Source organism: Triticum urartu, chromosome 7A (genome assembly GCF_056163025.1).
Source record: "Triticum urartu cultivar PI428250 chromosome 7A, HENAU_Tu73, whole genome shotgun sequence".
Classification (NCBI taxonomy): domain Eukaryota; kingdom Viridiplantae; phylum Streptophyta; class Magnoliopsida; order Poales; family Poaceae; genus Triticum; species Triticum urartu.
In genome coordinates, this window is record NC_141879.1 from 634,203,203 (window position 1) to 634,223,334 (window position 20,132).

General features: G+C 44.7%; 2 pseudogenes; one reads left to right on the forward strand and one right to left on the reverse strand.

The window, feature by feature from the left end:
• LOC125519163 (polyubiquitin-like) overlaps positions 1-20,132 on the forward strand; it is a 278,280-nt pseudogene that overhangs the window by 14,207 nt on the left and 243,941 nt on the right.
• Positions 5,521-6,962, reverse strand: LOC147960871 (uncharacterized; annotated as a pseudogene).

A 20,132-nucleotide genomic window follows, 5' to 3' on the forward strand; every position in this document is an offset into this window, starting at 1 on the left:
ATGGTCGCCGTTACCTGGACGCTTTCGGTGGCATTGCAACCGTTTGTTGTGGGCACTGCCATCCTGATGTGATTGAAGCAATTGTCAACCAGGCAAAGAAGATACAGCACTCGCACTCCACAGTTATGTATCTGAATCAGGCAATTACGGACTTTGCTGAGGCTTTGGCGGCCAAAATGCCCGGTGATCTGAAGGTACTGTCAGCCTAGTAAAACATTACGCATTTTTGTACCTGAAAGTAATTTGGAATTTTATGGCTTATAAAAATTAAAATATAGGGTATGTATGATACACATAGATTATTTTGTTTGTTTCATTAAGCCTGTTTATGGATCCATTATTCATGGACTGTCCAACTACTAGTCTGTAGCCTGATTCCTCCAGCTAAAGGATTTATTTTTGTCTGTATACACTAGCTAGCTGTTGGGCTTCCTTGACATGCATCTCCCGTTTTACACAGATGAAGAAAAAGGAAATGTAAAACTTGCTGCGTTTTCTTAGTAGTTTCAATGGTGAACATCACTATGTTGATCATATCTACTATATAATTCACGTTCGACTTTTCGGTCTCCGTGTTCCGAGGCCATATATGTATATGCTAGGCTCGTCAAGTTTAACCTGAGTATTCCGCGTGTGCAACTGTTTTGCACCCGTTGTATTTGAACGTAGAGCCTATCACACCCGATCATCACGTGGTGTCTCGGCACGAAGAACTTTCGCAACGGTGCATACTCAGGGAGAACACTTCTTGATAATTTAGTGAGAGATCATCTTAAAATGCTACCGTCAATCAAAGTAAGATAAGATGCATAAAGGATAAACATCACATGCAATCAATATAAGTGATATGATATGGCCATCATCATCTTGTGCTTGTGATCTCCATCTCCGAAGCACCGTCGTGATCACCATCGTCACCGGCGCGACACCTTGATCTCCATCGTAGCATCGTTGTCGTTACGCCATCTATTGCTTCTACGACTATCGCTACCGCTTAGTGATAAAGTAAAACAATTACAGGGCGTTTGCATTTCATACAATAAAGCGACAACCATATGGCTCCTGCCAGTTGCCGATAACTTCGGTTACAAAACATGATCATCTCATACAATAAAATATAGCATCACGTCTTGACCATATCACATCACAACATGCCCTGCAAAAACAAGTTAGACGTCCTCTACTTTGTTGTTGCAAATTTTACGTGGCTGCTACGGGCTGAGCAAGAACCGTTCTTACCTACACATCAAAACCACAACGATAGTTTGTCAAGTTAGTGCTGTTTTAACCTTCGCAAGGACCGGGCGTAGCCACACTCCGTTCAACTAAAGTGAGAGAGACAGACACCCGTCAGTCACCTTTAAGCAACGAGTGCTCGTAACGGTGAAACCAGTCTCGCGTAAGCGTACGCGTAATGTCGGTCCGGGCCGCTTCATCTCACAATACCGCTGAACCAAAGTATGACATGCTGGTAAGCAGTATGACTTGTATTGCCCACAACTCACTTGTGTTCTACTCGTGCATATGACATCTACGTATAAAACCTGGCTCGGATGCCACTATTGGGGAACGTAGTAATTTCAAAAAAATTCCTACGCACACGCAAGATCATGGTGATGCATAGCAACGAGAGAGGAGAGTGTTGTCCACGTACCCTCGTAGACCGAAAGCGGAAGCGTTATGACAACGCGGTTGATGTAGTCGTACGTCTTCACGATCCGACCGATCCAAGTACCGAACGTACGGCACCTCCGAGTTCAGCACACGTTCAGCTCGATGACGATCCCCGGACTCCGATCCAGTAGGGCGTCGGGGATTAGTTCCGTCAGCACGACGGCGTGGTGACGGCGATGATGTTCTACCGACGCAGGGCTTCGCCTAAGCACCGCTACGATATGACCGAGGTGGAATATGGTGGAGGGGGCACCGCACACGGCTAAGGAACGATCACGAAGATCAACTTGTGTGTCATGGGGTGCCCCCCTCCTCCGTATATAAAGGAGGGAGGAGGAGGGGGCCGGCCAAGGGGGTGGCGCGCCCTAGGAAGGGGAAACCTACTCCACAAGTAGGTTTGCCCCTCCCTTTCCTAATCCAAGAAGGAGGGGGAAGGAAGGAGTGGGAGAGGGGAAAGGCAAGGGGGGGGGCGCCCCCCCTTCCTTGTCCTATTCGGACTCAAGGGGAGGGGGCGCGCCTCTTTCCCTGTCCGGCCCCTCTCTCTCTCCACTAGGGCCCAACAAGGCCCATTAGTTCCCGGGGGGTTCCGGTAACCCTCCGGCACTCCGGTTTTCTCCGAAATCACCTGGAACACTTCCGGTGTCCGAATATAGTTGTCCAATATATCAATCTTTATGTCTCGACCATTTCAAGACTCCTCGTCATGTCCGTGATCACATCCGGGACTCCGAACAACCTTCGGTACATCAAAACTTATAAACTCATAATAAAACTGTCATCGTAACGTTAACCGTGCGGACCCTACGGGTTCCAGAACTATGTAGACATGACCTAGAACTGTTTCCGGTCAATAACCAATAGCGGAACCTGGATGCTCATATTGGCTCCTACATATTCTATGAAGATCTTTATCGGTCAAACCGCATAACAACATACGTTGTTCCCTTTGTCATCGGTATGTTACTTGCCCGAGATTCGATCGTCGGTATCCAATACCTAGTTCAATCTCGTTACCGGCAAGTCTCTTTACTCGCTACGTAATGCATCATTCCGTAACTAACTCATTAGCTACATTGCTTGCAAGGCTTATAGTGATGTGCATTACCGAGATGGCCCAGAGATACCTCTCCGACAATCGGAGTGACAAATCCTAATCTCGAAATACGCCAACTCAACATGTACCTTCGGAGACACCTGTAGAGCTCCTTTATAATCACCCAGTTACGTTGTGACGTTTGGTAGCACACAAAGTGTTCCTCTGGTAAACGGGAGTTTCATAATCTCATAGTTGTAGGAACTTTGTATAAGTCATGAAGAAAGCAATAGCAACATACTAAACGATCAAGTGCTAGGCTAATGGAATGGGTCAAGTCAATCACATCATTCTCCTAATGATGTGATCCCGTTAATCAAATGACAACACATGTCTATGGTTAGGAAACATAACCATCTTTGATTAATGAGCTAGTCAAGTAGAGGCATACTAGTGACATATTTGTCTATGTATTTACACATGTATCATGTTTCCGGTTAATACAATTATAGCATGAATAATAAACATTTATCATGATATGAGGAAATAAATAATAACTTTATTATTGTCTCTAGGGCATATTTCCTTCACCTGTTTCCTTGAGTAGATCCAAGATATGCTTCCGTTGTGAGAGGAAGATACCCTTTGATCCTCGTGAGACCTCTATACCAAGAAAGTATCTTAGTTGTCCCAAGTCTTTCACTTCAAACTCCTGTGCAAGGTGATGTTTCAGACCTGCAACTTCTTTGGAATCATCTCCAGTAACCACAATGTCATCTACATACACTATAAGGATTGCCACTCTGCCATCAGTGTGCTTATAAAATAGTGTATGATCGGCATTGCTTTGAAGATAACCCCTTTTTAGCATGGCTTGTCTAAACCGATCAAACCAAGCTCGTGGTGACTGCTTTAAGCCATACAAAGAGCCATGCAAGCGCATCACCTTTCCAATGGTTTGACTCGACTCAAACCCAGGTGGAATATGCATATATACCTCTTCTTGAAGATCACCATGAAGGGAAGCATTCTTCACATCCATCTGATAAATATACCAACCTAGGTTTATAGCACATGATATTAGCGTCCTTATTGAATTCATCTTTGCCACTGGTGCGAAGGTCTCTTCATAATCGATTCCATATGTTTGTGTGTAGCCCTTTGCAACAAGGCGTGCTTTATATCTCTCCACCTTACCCTCAGGAGTGTGCTTAATAGTGAAGACCCATTTACATCCTACAGGTTGCTTGCCTGGTGGTAGATCCACGAGCTCCCAAGTCCCATTCTTCTCCAAGGCTTACATCTCATCAAGCATTGCTTCCTTCCATTTTGGGTCCTCTATAGCAGTTTTCCAATTAGATGGTGTGGACACAGAGTCTAAAGAGGCAATAAAGCTTTTGAATGGTAGACTACAGTAATCATAGGAAATGAAATTCGCTATGTCATGTTTAGGTCCAACAAAATCTTTGAGCTGTCCTGGGATGATTCGATTTCTAATTGGTTTCCTCAAAGCAATAGGTTGATCATCTTGAGGAGTATGAGTAGATAATTGGTTATCACTTTGCCTTGCGGTGCTAATAGGAGCAATGGAACTAGAAGAGTTAGTGTTAGTACATGGGTCCTCATGCATGGTAAGCTCACCCTCTTGAGAAGGAAGTGAAGTATTTTCCATTGTATCTTGTATGTCTCCATGACCAGAACCATTAATACACCCATCATTATTTGTCTCCTCCCCCTGATTTTGAGCATTATCAAGAATGGGTAACCCACCTGAAGTGGAAACAAGAATAGGGCTTAATGGAGGGCCTCCATCATCACTCTCCCCCTCTTGTTGCACTTCAGGTGGGGATAAGGCAATGCCAGTGTCATTTGTTGGTCCATAATATGATTCATGTTCACGGAACGTCACATCCATGCTCACAAAAAAACGACGCTCCGAAGGACACCAACATCTATAACCCTTTTGGGAGGCAGAATAACCCATGAAAACACATTTGAGAGCACGAGGGTCTAATTTTCCAACAGAGTTCCTATAGTCGTGCACAAAGCAAACACACCCAAAGACCTTCGGAGGAACTACAAAATCATTAGATTTCAAGAGACACTCAACAGGTGTCGTATGACCAAGAACCCGAAGAGGCATACGGTTTATCAAATATGTTGCAGTTTTTATTGCTTCCCCCCAAAGAAATTTAGGCACATTCATTGTAAACATAAGTGAGCGTGCAACCTCAAGCAGATGTCTGTTTTTACGCTCTGCAACACCATTTTTCTCTGGAGTGTTAACATAGGTCGTTTGATGTTCAATGCCATTTGAGGCAAGGAACTGTCCAAATTCTTGGTTGACATATTCAGTTCCATTATCTGAACGCAAAGTTTTAATAGTTTCCCCATGTTGATTTTTAATAAGAGCACATAGATCTTTAAAACCCGAGAACACGTCACTCTTACGCTTCAAAAGATAAAGCCAAGTGTAACGACTAAAGCAATCTATAAAAGTTACAAACCATCGATGTCCATAAATGGAGTGAACCTCACAGGGTCCCCAAACATCAGAGTGAATCATTTCAAATGGTTTGTCACTTCTTAAACCTATACTAGGATAGGAACCCCTTGTATGTTTAGCCAATTCACAAGCATCACATACCAGGAGCTCCCTGGGAGACAACTTAAAAAGAGAAGGGTAAATATGAGATAATGCCACAAAAGAAAGATGTCCAAGCCTGTGATGGTGTAGTAGTAGTTCTTGACCAGGAGACAGACATGATGCAAAAGCAACTTCATCACTTCCTTCATCAAGATAGTAGAGTCCATCATGCACGGTCCCAGTCGCCAACAATCTCCCTGTGTCTATGTCCTGAAAAGCACAACAGGTAGGATCAAACCAACATCTACAATTAAGGGATTGAGTAATAGAGCTAACGGACAAGAGATTGACTGGAAATTTTGGAACATGTAGGACAGGGGATAAGGACAATGTCTTAGTGCACCTGACAGATCCACGTCCTGTAATAGGTGCCATGGATCCATCAGCTACACGTACCTTGTCCTTACCAGAACAAGGTGTATAGGAAGTGAATAAATTCGAGACTCCTGTCATGTGGTTAGTAGCTCCTGTATCAATAATCCAAGATTTTGGTTGTGCTCGAGAAGTGTGGACCTGATGATTTGGCATACCTTGGTCAGAAGTGATATGAAGGCTAGACTCAACTTTAGATGAACCTTGAGAGGAAGAGGAGCCTTCTGAGAGTCTAAGCTTGGAAGTGAAATCCTCAAGAGCTCGCACATCTACCACTGGCAGCTCCCTTGTGGATGTAGTGAGATTAGCATGTCTTTTACTTGCTCCCTGAACTCCCCCTAGCCGAGACTTCCCTTTTTCCCACCAAGATGGATAGCCATGCAGCTCAAAACACATATCCTTTGCATGTCCGGTCCTTTTGCAATGGTTGCAAAATAGTTTGCTTTTATCTATTTTACCAAACGGCCTTGGAGCATGGCGAGCTTGTATGGATAGGGCTGCACGTGCATATGAATTTTCCTGACCATGCTCCTTGGGTTGAATAAGACGAGTCTCCTCCTCAATCACACTAGAGATGATATCGTCAAGGCTTAGCCATTCAGTTTTGGAGAATATTAGCTGACGACGGAGGTCAAATTCCTGATTCAGGCCATCAAGGAAGAGCTTGCCCACAAATGGTTCAAACCAGGTATGGTGAATAGCCATGTCATTCTTGTCAACGGGTTGAAATGGATGGTAATAATGCAACTCCCTCTACAATCTCTTTATCTCACCAGCATACTCAGTCACTGATTTTGAGCCTTGCTTTAAGTGAGTCAACTCCTGCATGATGCGAGTAGCCTGCATCTTATTTGATTTTCCTGAGAATTGCTTCTCTAAAGCTCTCCACACTTCAGATACAGTGGTCATAGTCTCAACTTGCTCTCAAATTGATGGTTCCATGCTTCCTAATAACCAGACCAACACTCTGTCATTGATCTGTTTTGTGCTAGTGCCACTTTCATCAGCACTACGCAATTCTTCGTAACCATGATAACTCAGGATTAACTGGGCATGTCGTGCCCAACTGATGTAATTGCCCGGTCCAGCCAACTTCACCGGATTAGGCTCAAGCGCATACTTGACTGCTTCAGGAACCAATTTGAGTTGTTGTTGCTGCTCAAATACTTTGCTAAAAATTTCATATAACTTATCCACACTACTATCCCCTGACTTCTCCTTGGTTGGATCTGCCATGATTTACCACCACCAAAAGAGCCAGTCACACAGGACTTCTTTTGCAGCACTCCACCAGCAACAACACACAAGCAGCACAAAAGCAAAGTACTAGCAGAGTCGATGGCAACTAAATGTACTAGTACTCTCGAATGCACACAAGTAGCAGAAGTATTTTAATCCGGCCACCAAGCAGAGATGAGATATACGGCAACACTAATCACAGTTGACCAAAAGCAACCACAATCAGCAATAGCAAGCCAGCTTACTCCTTCGGCAGGAACAGCCGCACCAAGCAGTTTCCCAGCGTCAGAGTATGGCAAATACCAGGAGTACGCTCAGCCACACCGGACGGCAGCTCGAGTGCGCAACAATCACCACCGATAGCCAAAAATCACGGCAACACAGCACCGCAGTAGGTTGAAATCACAGCAAAAAACAGAGAAGATTAACCTGCTCCGATGCCATGTTGAAAATCATATGAGATTTGAGTGATTTGAGCTAGGGATTTGAGGGAGCATGAAGAGGATTTGGGGAAACTCTGGATCATTCCACACCGATCCCTTCTCTATGTACTCATTTATATTTGTTTGTACAATTTACATTTTAGTCCCTAAGAAGTCACCTAATTACAGTATTCATACACCAACAAGTATCTTTCAAGTATAATGTCATTGTAGGGTAGTAAGGAAGGCAACAGATTTAAACTTTATTAACCATACATGAGAGCTCAGTGTTATTTCATGAAGAAAAGTAAATGTACAACATCTTACAGTTCCACTTAAAAGATGCTAGCCACTTACAACAACTACATTCACGTTAAACATCCATACTAGATTTAGAGATAGCAAAACACTACACTCTGGTTGTAGGCGCCCCAGATGATTGAGCAATCATCACCAAGGAGCAGCCGTCAAAAGCTACCCTGCGTATGCCACATGCCATATCACCACGGAGTCCCATTTCTAAGCCTGTGATCCTGTTGGGTGTCATAGAATCATGAAATTCTTTCATTTGATCCTGAGGCAATCAAGTTCAGTTGCTGCAAAGCCTTCTAAAAAATCTTGCCGGTCTTCCACTCCTCTAATAGAGCATAAGGATAGTCTATCTCCTTCCCAATGGCATCAGGCAAAAACTCTTTTGGTAGTGCCAATAGTGAGTCGTCAGCTTGATGTGCAAATACACCCACCTTGTGCGCTTCCCGGGATAATATCCTGATCTGTTTCAAGATATCATCCAGTGATGTTATCTGATATCACCCTTACTAACAATGATATGCTTCTTGTTGTGGGTCAGTTGCATGTTGATTGCTTTCTTAGCTTCACTTGAGTAATGTCCGTAAGTCTGAATCCAATATGATGGTGGAGGAGCTGGTGACGAAGCAACCTCAGTAGCGCTCGAAGGTGGAGAAGCGGCTGGTGAAACTGCAGCCTCAGTCTCACTTGAAGGAGCAACCTCAGTAGCGGTCGGAGGTGGAGAAGCGGCTGGCGAAACTGCAGCCTCAGTCTCACTTGAAAGAGCAGCCTCTGGCTCACTAGATGGTGCACAGGTAGGTTGCGAATTAGGCGTATCTAGATAAGTCCTTGCAACAGTAATTGATTCGCAAACTGCATTGAGAACGCATTGGATGCGTGCAGCTTCAGCTATATGAACTACGAAGATTTTGATAGCTTGCTTCAATAAATCTGTAGACCTTCCGTCGCACTTGGATATGACATGAAATGCGTGTCTGAGGGCTTCAGCTCCTACCCATGTGTCACTGACACTATGCCCACCAACGCCAGCAGCGGTATAACTACCCGTAAAGTCAAGCACAGTGTATCCTCATCACATATAAAATCCTTCTCTTTTTTGAATACAAACATACCGTGATCATTTCTGAAGGCTCTGAAATATAACTTGTTTGCCAAAATTGGAAAGTTGATGGATTTTTTGCAGTGTAAGACCTCAAGATGGAATGTACCTACTCCTGGTGGAGTATATACCTCGCTCCCAGGTCCATAGATAGATGAGACATCAACACGCTCCCCATAGTCATAGCAAAACTGCCGCAACTTTGCAATTACTTTCATCAGGCTCGATTTCACTTGAGCTTTCGTACCATCCAAACATAAAACACTGGAGTTCTTTGCCTTCAAAACGATTTCATCCTGAAACTTTCTCTGCAAAAACATCAAAAATTAAGTTCACAATTTACATGATGACAATGAAAAAAGAAAGAATGCAGGAATTTAACTCGTTAGTGTAACCGATAATCCATGCTTGCCTAAGCTATAAACAATAGCCATGATGAAGCCCTTGAACAGAGGTTCCCCTATACATTTAATAAACAAACCTGATAAAGAATACCCATGATTATACCCTTGGACTTAAGGAGATTAATTTAATTACATACATTTTCTACTTCCAGACTTTTTCTCTATTAACCATTAGTGGTTGCTGCTTTTCCTTCATTGTTCATTCGCCATTTTTTGTTTCAGAGTTATCATATTCTTCATGTTTTGAATGAGCTGCCAGGGAAGGAATATTGGTTTTACAGTTCTCTCTGTCAGAGGCCAGCTGAGTCATGCTTACTTTATTAACTTTGCTATTAGACAGATGGAACTATTTGATTTTTCCCATTCAATTAAGCAATCTTTTGAGGAGCTTGAAATGAGCTTGAAATAAATAATATTTCCCCACCTAAAAACATTTCTCTTCATCAGAAGACTAGATACTTTAAACAAGTTTAAAGCAAAAGATTTCAACATCATGATTCACACCAATGTGGCAAGCCTTGGTATTGACAATTAAAGAGTTTGCCCACCTAATGCCAAACAGCATGGAACAAAAATGGTGTAGCAGAACCAAATAGAAATGGCAATGGCGTGCACAGTGCTGAAACAAAGGAAGATGACAACAGAATTCTGGGAGGGGGAGGCAATGAGCATTGTCGACTTCTTGCTCAACTGTGATCCCACCAAATCCCTCGCTGGTAAAATGCCTTAGAAAGTGTGGAACGGCTACAAGCCAGTGATCCACTACTTGCGCACCTTGGGGTTGTTAGCACACGTAGGAGTAGGGCAATCTCCACAAGCTCGCTGATCGCAGCTTTCCATGCCATCTTTATCGGCTACGACAAAGGAATGAAGGCATACCGGCATCTAGACTCTATAAAAACACATGCCCTCATCGCTGGTAACAACACAGATTTCTATGTTCTTCTATGATCGCCACGTAAAAGACATGTTTCTCAAATGAAAATAAAATCACGATCAAATTTCAGAACTACAGTACTACAATGTTTTTATTTTTTGTTTCCGGAGCATTACAATTATCTAAAAATTATAGTGTGTATAGGTACACCGCAGCTCAGACATCACTCTATCTGAAAATTATTTTACAAGATTAAAGAATAATATAAGTTCAGCAATTTGATACCTTTCTTCGGGAAAAAAATCTGCGCATTTGAGGAAAAATATGATATGAAGAAGACAGCGTTGGCAACATTTCTCTCCGGCGTATTAGAGGGAGGTACAAATAAGCGTGCACCTGTAGAATTATCATCCAGGTCAGAAACATTTATGTTACAATGTGGATGTGTGTAGGAGTCTGGCTCAAGTGGCCCGTGTGTGCTTTCATATATAATGATCTATCATCTAAGTATAACAAAATGTAATAATTGATGTACCAAAACCAAAAACATAAAGATCCTCATAATATCAAAACACTAGAATTTAGAAGATCCAACACAAGATCGTATACGAGGGCAAAGTATATAATCCTGGTAATCCCAACAGAAAGAAGTGACCCATATAAATTAATATGAACATTAAAAACTACTCCCTCCGTCCCATAATGTAAGACATTTTCACAAGCTAAGATGGCTTGTAAAAACATCTCATATTGTGGGACGGAGGGAGTACCATCTTGGAATAAAAAGTTTAAATGGAACCAAGTTACAACTATGGCAGATTATGTGCCAATGTGGGGGTGGATAAGAGGAAGTTTAAGTTACAGCAAGAACAAGAGCCTTAACAGCAAATCTGTAATGCCCATAAATAATAATGATAAATCTCATGCAAATTTTCGAACCAATATTGTTAATAACAAGTCCTTCATAAATGTGTTGCCCACATGGCAGATTATGTGTCATGTCGCGGCGCCGATGGAGACTATTTCCCATTATATTTTCATAAACTTTTATGAAGTTCACACAGAAAGGTCACAGTAAAATGTCATTTTAAAAACAAACGGAATTCATATATAATATAAGAACACACCCATAACAAATCCGCAGTAAATACAAATAAAAGTTGAGTTAGTAACTTCTTTTATCATTGTTTTTCCATAAGTGCTGTCCGGCTCATTTATGCAAGTACATGCATCAGCAAACAGACCAAGCAGCAGTGGCAACTGGAATGAGGAAGGAAACATTTTGAAAAAATTAAAGACTTAACAGATGAACTAAAGCACGCATAAGATGTAAAGCAATTACAGAAGAAAGGAAAAGTGGACAGAACAATTCTTTGCTGAGCAAAATCTAAAGGTCCAGCTTATTAAATCGGTATACATCAATTAACATATGAAAGAAGCTTCAGTAAACAACAAGAGCAAAAAAAATGCCTTAGCATCATGTACATTGGGAAGAACAGCTCAATTAATCAGAATAAAGAAGTGGTATCTAGCTATTTCAGAAAGGACTACCTCAACACATATCAAGCCTCTTTCAAAATTAGAGTCAATTGCACCAGCAGCTTGTGCGGCTTTACTCAGATATCTGATCTGCCACCACTTCACCTGAAAAAAGAATTCAAGCTTGTAATAAATAGGATTATCAAAAAAATATGGCACTTCAATCCATATTACATTATTACTTATCGCTCAAATGTATGTAGACATATTTCAGTGCTAGATACTCCCTCCGTCCGGAAAAACTTGTCCCTCAAATGGATGTATCTAGCACCAAGTTAGTGCTAGATACATCCATTTGAGGGACAAGCCTACAAGCCATTTCGGACGGAGGGAGGTATTTTTTTTAAATACTTGTTATTTTTTTTAAATCCACTAAAGAGAGGTATTTTAAATCCGTGTTCTTACTTGCTACTTAGACAGGAAATAAAGAGAGGTATTTTTTTAAAATGAACTGGCTACCTGTTATTTTTAACAAAAGTAGATTTGATGAATTACCAATTGATCAGTTATCCACTAAACTTTTCAAAAAAAGAGGGGTTTCGGAACAGCAATGCAGATCGAAGAAAACACATGTGAACATCATGAGTGAGGAAAAGGAGACTAAAATCTGGTTGTTCTTGATCTACAAGTGTTATTGTCAACACACTCTGAGAGCTAAGGTGCACCGAAACTGGCAATTCTGTGCAAAAAAATTGCGGTGATATACCTCAAGTTGCTTGATTTTCATCTTCACATAACTAATGATCCCATCACCGCTCCAATTTGCCACAATTGAAATGGGTGAGCTTAATGGATAGACAATCTCAACATCTTCCCTTGCACCATACTCAGCAGCCCACTTGAGGAACGACGAAAGCTTTAAATAAGCAATAGTCAATATTAAGAAAGAAGCAACATTCTAGACATGATCATAAATGCAAACCATGTTGATTCGCAACAATCATAGTAGGTCGACATAGTGCTGGTGTGTCACAATATATACCGGACCAAATTAAAGAATACATGGCCCAAGCTGGACAATGCTAAACAGTAATAACATACATATGCAGAACTCATGTGCATATTCTTTTATCAACATGTAACATACAAGTGTGGCTACAAGTGTTGTATATCTGTGTAAGACAAGTCTACTGAAACAATCTAGGCAAGCATACAGAAAGCTTGACAACAACAGCATTTATCTCACCGTGTCAGGAACAATTTGGTCTGCACCCGTCTTCAACATGTAGCACTTAATAGCTTCAGTTAGACCATCATCTTCAGGCTTTATCAAGGGATAATCATTGTCACGGACATTTGCTTCACCCTATAAGATGCAGAAATACAGACTCAGTCTACTAAGACACCACTGACATTGGTAAATCAAGTGCTTTATGTATGCATGAAATGAACGCATCCAAACAAAGATCAAAGATAGCCCCTTACCTGCTCTACAAGCGCGAGCGGTTGTGCCGATGCGAACCGATTGTGCATCGCCATGTCCCCGGGACCGTGTGCATCATCACCTGGACTCGGCACCGCAAGATCGCTCGGATCCCCCTTCGAACCCTTCAGTAGATCCTTGGGGGTAGCCGAGAAGAAGCGCGACGGAGCGTGCGCCTGAACCCAGCTCGCCCCGTGGTACCGGCTCCTCCTCTTCCACCACTCCTCCGTGTTGATGCCCGGCGCCAGATCCATCGTTCCCAGCATGAGTGAGATCGCGTGCCGCTGCACGGCAAGATGGCGGCGCCCCGACGCATCGGGGACCTCTGCTGCCTTGGCGAGGTAGAGACTTGGAGGGGGCGGCGCGGTGTAGGGGGAGCGGCCACATCTCGACAAGCCTCGCCATAACCCGTGCCAGGCGTGCTCTGCGCCGGCAACTAATTGCTAACCCTCGCGAAGGAATCGGAGGAGGCGGCGAGGAGGGGGAGAGGAGAGGAGAGAGAGAGCTGAAGAGGCGGGGATGGAATGGGGAGAGGAGAGAGAGATGAAGAGGCGGTGTGGGGGCGGAGATTTCCGAGGACCTGCTTTTTTGATAGACTTGGTGTATGGAACGTAGGTTTTCTAAACCGTCAGATTAGAAATAAGCGTTTTTGATTGTAGAATGCTGCCTGTCCCTTGGTTTCGCTGGATCAGGTCTACAAGCTTCCCGCGCGGGTGTACACCACTTTTCTGACACCTTTTGTGCTAGCTATTCGTAGACGCGGTGCATGGGCCGAGAGTCGGGATAGAGGTCCAACAACAGACTACTTCTTCTCATGGAAGCAGTGTACCGGTGTATATCTCTTTGTTTTGCCTCCTTCGCCATAGCTCTACCTTTTTTTCAAAATGAAAAATGCTTGGCTCCTTGGGTCACGGCCGGTCTAACGGGTCAGCCATACCTCTAGCCCCTGCGACTTGTACAGCTACGAAGTACGGGTGCGTGCACGCAGAACCACCCAGACACCCATAACCTATCATATTTTTATACAAGAGGAGAACCAGTTTTACAGGACTGACAAAGTACAACAACAAATTGATTGGATTGGATGGCAAATGGACACCACACCAGAATACATAGGCTACTCCCTTGCACCATACTCAGCAGCCCACTTGAGGAACGACGAAAGCTTTAAATAAGCAATAGTCTATATTAAGAAAGAAGCAACATTCTAGACATGATCATAAATGCAAACCATGTTGATTCGCAACAATCATAGTAGGTCGACATAGTGCTGGTGTGTCACAATATATACCGGACCAAATTAAAGAATACATGGCCCAAGCTGGACAATGCTAAACAGTAATAACATACATATGCAGAACTCATGTGCATATTCTTTTATCAACATGTAACATACAAGTGTGGCTGCAAGTGTTGTATATCTGTGTAAGACAAGTCTACTGAAACAATCTAGGCAAGCATACAGAAAGCTTGACAACAACAGCATTTATCTCACCGTGTCAGGAACAATTTGGTCTGCACCCGTCTTCAACATGTAGCACTTAATAGCTTCAGTTAGACCATCATCTTCAGGCTTTATCAAGGGATAATCATTGTCACGGACATTTGCTTCACCCTATAAGATGCATAAATACAGACTCAGTCTACTAAGACACCACTGACATTGGTAAATCAAGTGCTTTATGTATGCATGAAATGAACGCATCCAAACAAAGATCAAAGATAGCCCCTTACCTGCTGTACAAGCGCGAGCGGTTGTGCCGATGCGAACCGATTGTGCATCGCCATGTCCCCGGGACCGTGTGCATCATCACCTGGACTCGGCACCACAAGATCGCTCGGATCCGCCTTCGAACCCTTCAGTAGATCCTTGGGGGTAGCCGAAAAGAAGCGCGATGGAGCGTGCGCCTGAACCCAGCTCGCCCCGTGGTACCGGCTCCTCCTCTTCCACCACTCCTCCGTGTTGACGCCCGGCGCCAGATCCATCGTTCCCAGCATGAGTGAGATCGCGTGCCGCTGCACGGCAAGATGGCGGCGCCCCGACGCATCGGGGACCTCTGCTGCCTTGGCGAGGTAGAGACTGGGAGGGGGCGGCGCGGTGTAGGGGGAGCGGCCACATCTCGACAAGCCTCGCCATAACCCGCGCCAGGCGTGCTCTGCGCCGGCAACTAATTGCTAACCCTCGTGAAGGAATCAGAGGAGGCGGCGAGGAGGGGGAGGGGAGAGGAGAGAGAGAGCTGAAGGGGCGGGGATGGAATGGGGAGAGGAGAGAGAGATGAAGAGGCGGTGTGGGGGCGGAGATTTCCGAGGAGGTGCTTTTTTGATAGACTTGGTGTATGGAACGTAGGTTTTCTAAACCGTCAGATTAGAAATAAGCGTTTTTGATTGTAGAATGCTGCCTGTCCCTTGGTTTCGCTGGATTAGGTCTACAAGCTTCCCGCGCGGGTGTACACCACTTTTCTGACACCTTTTGTGCTAGCTATTCGTGGACGCGCTGCATGGACCGAGAGTCGGGATAGAGGTCCAACAACAGACTACTTCTTCTCATGGAAGCAGTGTACCGGTGTATATCTCTTTGTTTTGCCTCCTTCGCCATAGCTCTACCTTTTTTCAAAATGAAAAGTGCTTGGCTCCTTGGGTCACGGCCGGTCTCACGGGTCAGCCATACCTCTAGCCCCCGCGACTTGTACAGCTACGAAGTACGGGTGCGTGCACGCAGAACCACCCAGACACCCATAACCTATCATATTTTTATACAAGAGGAGAACCAGTTTTACAGGACTGACAAAGTACAATAACAAATTGATTGGATTGGATGGCAAATGGACACCACACCAGAATACATAGGCTACTCCCTTGCACCATACTCAGCAGCCCACTTGAGGAACGACAAAAGCTTTAAATAAGCAATAGTCAATATTAAGAAAGAAGCAACATTCTAGACATGATCATAAATGCAAACCATGTTGATTCGCAACAATCATAGTAGGTCGACATAGTGCTGGTGTGTCACAATATATACCAGACCAAATTAAAGAATACATGGCCCAAGCTGGACAATGCTAAACAGTAATAACATACATATGCAGAACTCATGTGCATATTCTTTTATCAACATGTAACATACAAGTGTGGCTACAAGTGTTGTATATCTGTGTAAGACAAGTCTACTGAAACAATCTAGGCAAGCATACAGAAAGCTTGACAACAACATCATTTATCTCACCGTGTCAGGAACAATTTGGTCTGCACCCGTCTTCAACATGTAGCACTTAATAGCTTCAGTTAGACCATCATCTTCAGGCTTTATCAAGGGATAATCATTGTCACAGATATTTGCTTCACCCTATAAGATGCAGAAATACAGACTCAGTCTACTAAGACACCACTGACATTGGTAAATCAAGTGCTTTATGTATGCATGAAATGAACGCATCCAAACAAAGATCAAAGATAGCCCCTTACCTGCTGTACAAGCGCGAGCGGTTGTGCCGATGCGAACCGATTGTGCATCGCCATGTCCCCGGGACCGTGTGCATCATCACCTGGACTCGGCACCGCAAGATCGCTCGGATCCGCCATCGAACCCTTCAGTAGATCCTTGGGGGTGGCCGAGAAGAAGCGCGACGGAGCGTGCGCCTGAACCCAGCTCGCCCCATGGTACCGGTCCTCCTCTTCCACCACTCCTCCGTGTTGATGCCCGGCGCCAGATCCATCGTTCCCAGCATGAGTGAGATCGCGTGCCGCTGCACAGCAAGATGGCGGCGCCCCGACGCATCGGGGACCTCTGCTGCCTTGGCGAGGTAGAGACTGGGAGGGGGCGGCGCGGTGTAGGGGGAGCGGGACATCTCGACAAGCCTCGCCATAACCCGCGCCAGGCGTGCTCTGCGCCGGCAACTAATTGCTAACCCTCGTGAAGGAATCAGAGGAGGCGGCGAGGAGGGGGAGGGGAGAGGAGAGAGAGAGCTGAAGAGGCGGGGATGGAATGGGGAGAGGAGAGAGAGATGAAGAGGCGGTGTGGGGGCGGAGATTTTCGAGGACCTGCTTTTTTGATAGACTTGGTGTATGGAACGTAGGTTTTCTAAACCGTCAGATTAGAAATAAGCGTTTTTGATTGTAGAATGCTGCCTGTCCCTTGGTTTCGCTGGATCAGGTCTACAAGCTTCCCGCGCGGGTGTACACCACTTTTCTGACACCTTTTGTGCTAGCTATTCGTAGACGCGGTGCATGGACCGAGAGTCGGGATAGAGGTCCAACAACAGACTACTTCTTCTCATGGAAGCAGTGTACCGGTGTATATCTGTTTGTTTTGCCTCCTTCGCCATAGCTCTACCTTTTTTTCAAAATGAAAAGTGCTTGGCTCCTTGGGTCACGGCCGGTCTCACGGGTCAGCCATACCTCTAGCCCCTGCGACTTGTACAGCTACGAAGTACGGTTGCGTGCACGCAGAACCACCCAGACACCCATAACCTATCATATTTTTATACAAGAGGAGAACCAGTTTTACAGGACTGACAAAGTACAACAACAAATTGATTGGATTGGATGGCAAATGGACACCACACCAGAATACATAGGCTACTCCCTTGCACCATACTCAGCAGCCCACTTGAGGAATGACGAAAGCTTTAAATAAGCAATAGTCAATATTAAGAAAGAAGCAACATTCTAGACATGATCATAAATGCAAACCATGTTGATTCGCAACAATCATAGTAGGTCGACATAGTGCTGGTGTGTCACAATATATACCGGACCGAATTAAAGAATACATGGCCCAAGCTGGACAATGCTAAACAGTAATAACATACATATGCAGAACTCATGTGCATATTCTTTTATCAACATGTAATATACAAGTGTGGCTACAAGTGTTGTATATCTGTGTAAGACAAGTCTACTGAAACAATCTAGGCAAGCATACAGAAAGCTTGACAACAACAGCATTTATCTCACCGTGTCAGGAACAATTTGGTCTGCACCCGTCTTCAACATGTAGCACTTAATAGCTTCAGTTAGACCATCATCTTCAGGCTTTATCAAGGGATAATCATTGTCACGGACATTTGCTTCACCCTATAAGATGCAGAAATACAGACTCAGTCTACTAAGACACCACTGACATTGGTAAATCAAGTGCTTTATGTATGCATGAAATGAACGCATCCAAACAAAGATCAAAGATAGCCCCTTACCTGCTCTACAAGCGCGAGCGGTTGTGCCGATGCGAACCGATTGTGCATCGCCATGTCCCCGGGACCGTGTGCATCATCACCTGGACTCGGCACCGCAAGATCGCTCGGATCCGCCTTCGAACCCTTCAGTAGATCCTTGGGGGTAGCCGAGAAGAAGCGCGACGGAGCGTGCGCCTGAACCCAGCTCGCCCCGTGGTACCGGCTCCTCCTCTTCCACCACTCCTCTGTGTTGATGCCCGGCGCCAGATCCATCGTTCCCAGCATGAGTGAGATCGCGTGCCGCTGCACGGCAAGATGGCGGCGCCCCGACGCATCGGGGACCTCTGCTGCCTTGGAGAGGTAGAGACTGGGAGGGGGCGGCGCGGTGTAGGGGGAGCGGCCACATCTCGACAAGCCTCGCCATAACCCGCGCCAGGCGTGCTCTGCGCCGGAAACTAATTGCTAACCCTCGCGAAGGAATCAGAGGAGGCGGCGAGGAGGGGGAGGGGAGAGGAGAGAGAGAGCTGAAGAGGCGGGGATGGAATGGGGAGAGGAGAGAGAGATGAAGAGGCGGTGTGGGGGCGGAGATTTCCGAGGACCTGCTTTTTTGATAGACTTGGTGTATGGAACGTAGGTTTTCTAAACCGTCAGATTAGAAAGAAGCGTTTTTTATTGTAGAATGCTGCCTGTCCCTTGGTTTCGCTGGATCAGGTCTACAAGCTTCCCGCGCGGGTGTACACCACTTTTCTGACACCTTTTGTGCTAGGTATTCGTAGACGCGGTGCATGGGCCGAGAGTCCGGATAGAGGTCCAACAACAGACTACTTCTTCTCATGGAAGCGGTGTACCGGTGTATATCTCTTTGTTTTGCCTCCTTCGCCATAGCTCTACCGTTTTTTCAAAATGAAAAGTGCTTGGCTCCTTGGGTCACGGCCGGTCTCACGGGTCAGCCATACCTCTAGCCCCTGCGACTTGTACAGCTACGAAGTACGGGTGCGTGCACGCAGAACCACCCAGACACCCATAACCTATCATATTTTTATACAAGAGGAGAACCAGTTTTACAGGACTGACAAAGTACAACAACAAATTGATTGGATTGGATGGCAAATGGACACCACACCAGAATACATAGGCTACTCCCTTGCACCATACTCAGCAGCCCACTTGAGGAACGACGAAAGCTTTAAATAAGCAATAGTCAATATTAAGAAAGAAGCAACATTCTAGACATGATCATAAATGCAAACCATGTTGATTCGCAACAATCATAGTAGGTCGACATAGTGCTGGTGTGTCACAATATATACCGGACCAAATTGAAGAATACATGGCCCAAGCTGGACAATGCTAAACAGTAATAACATACATATGCAGAACTCATGTGCATATTCTTTTATCAACATGTAACATACAAGTGTGGCTGCAAGTGTTGTATATCTGTGTAAGACAAGTCTACTGAAACAATCTAGGCAAGCATACAGAAAGCTTGACAACAACAGCATTTATCTCACCGTGTCAGGAACAATTTGGTCTGCATCCGTCTTCAACATGTAGCACTTAATAGCTTTAGTTAGACCATCATCTTCAGGCTTTATCAAGGGATAATCATTGTCACGGACATTTGCTTCACCCTATAAGATGCAGAAATACAGACTCAGTCTACTAAGACACCACTGACATTGGTAAATCAAGTGCTTTATGTATGCATGAAATGAACGCATCCAAACAAAGATCAAAGATAGCCCCTTACCTGCTCTACAAGCGCGAGCGGTTGTGCCGATGCGAACCGATTGTGCATCGCCATGTCCCCGGGACCGTGTGCATCATCACCTGGACTCGGCACCGCAAGATCGCTCGGATCCGCCTTCGAACCCTTCAGTAGATCCTTTGGGGTAGTCGAGAAGAAGCGCGACGGAG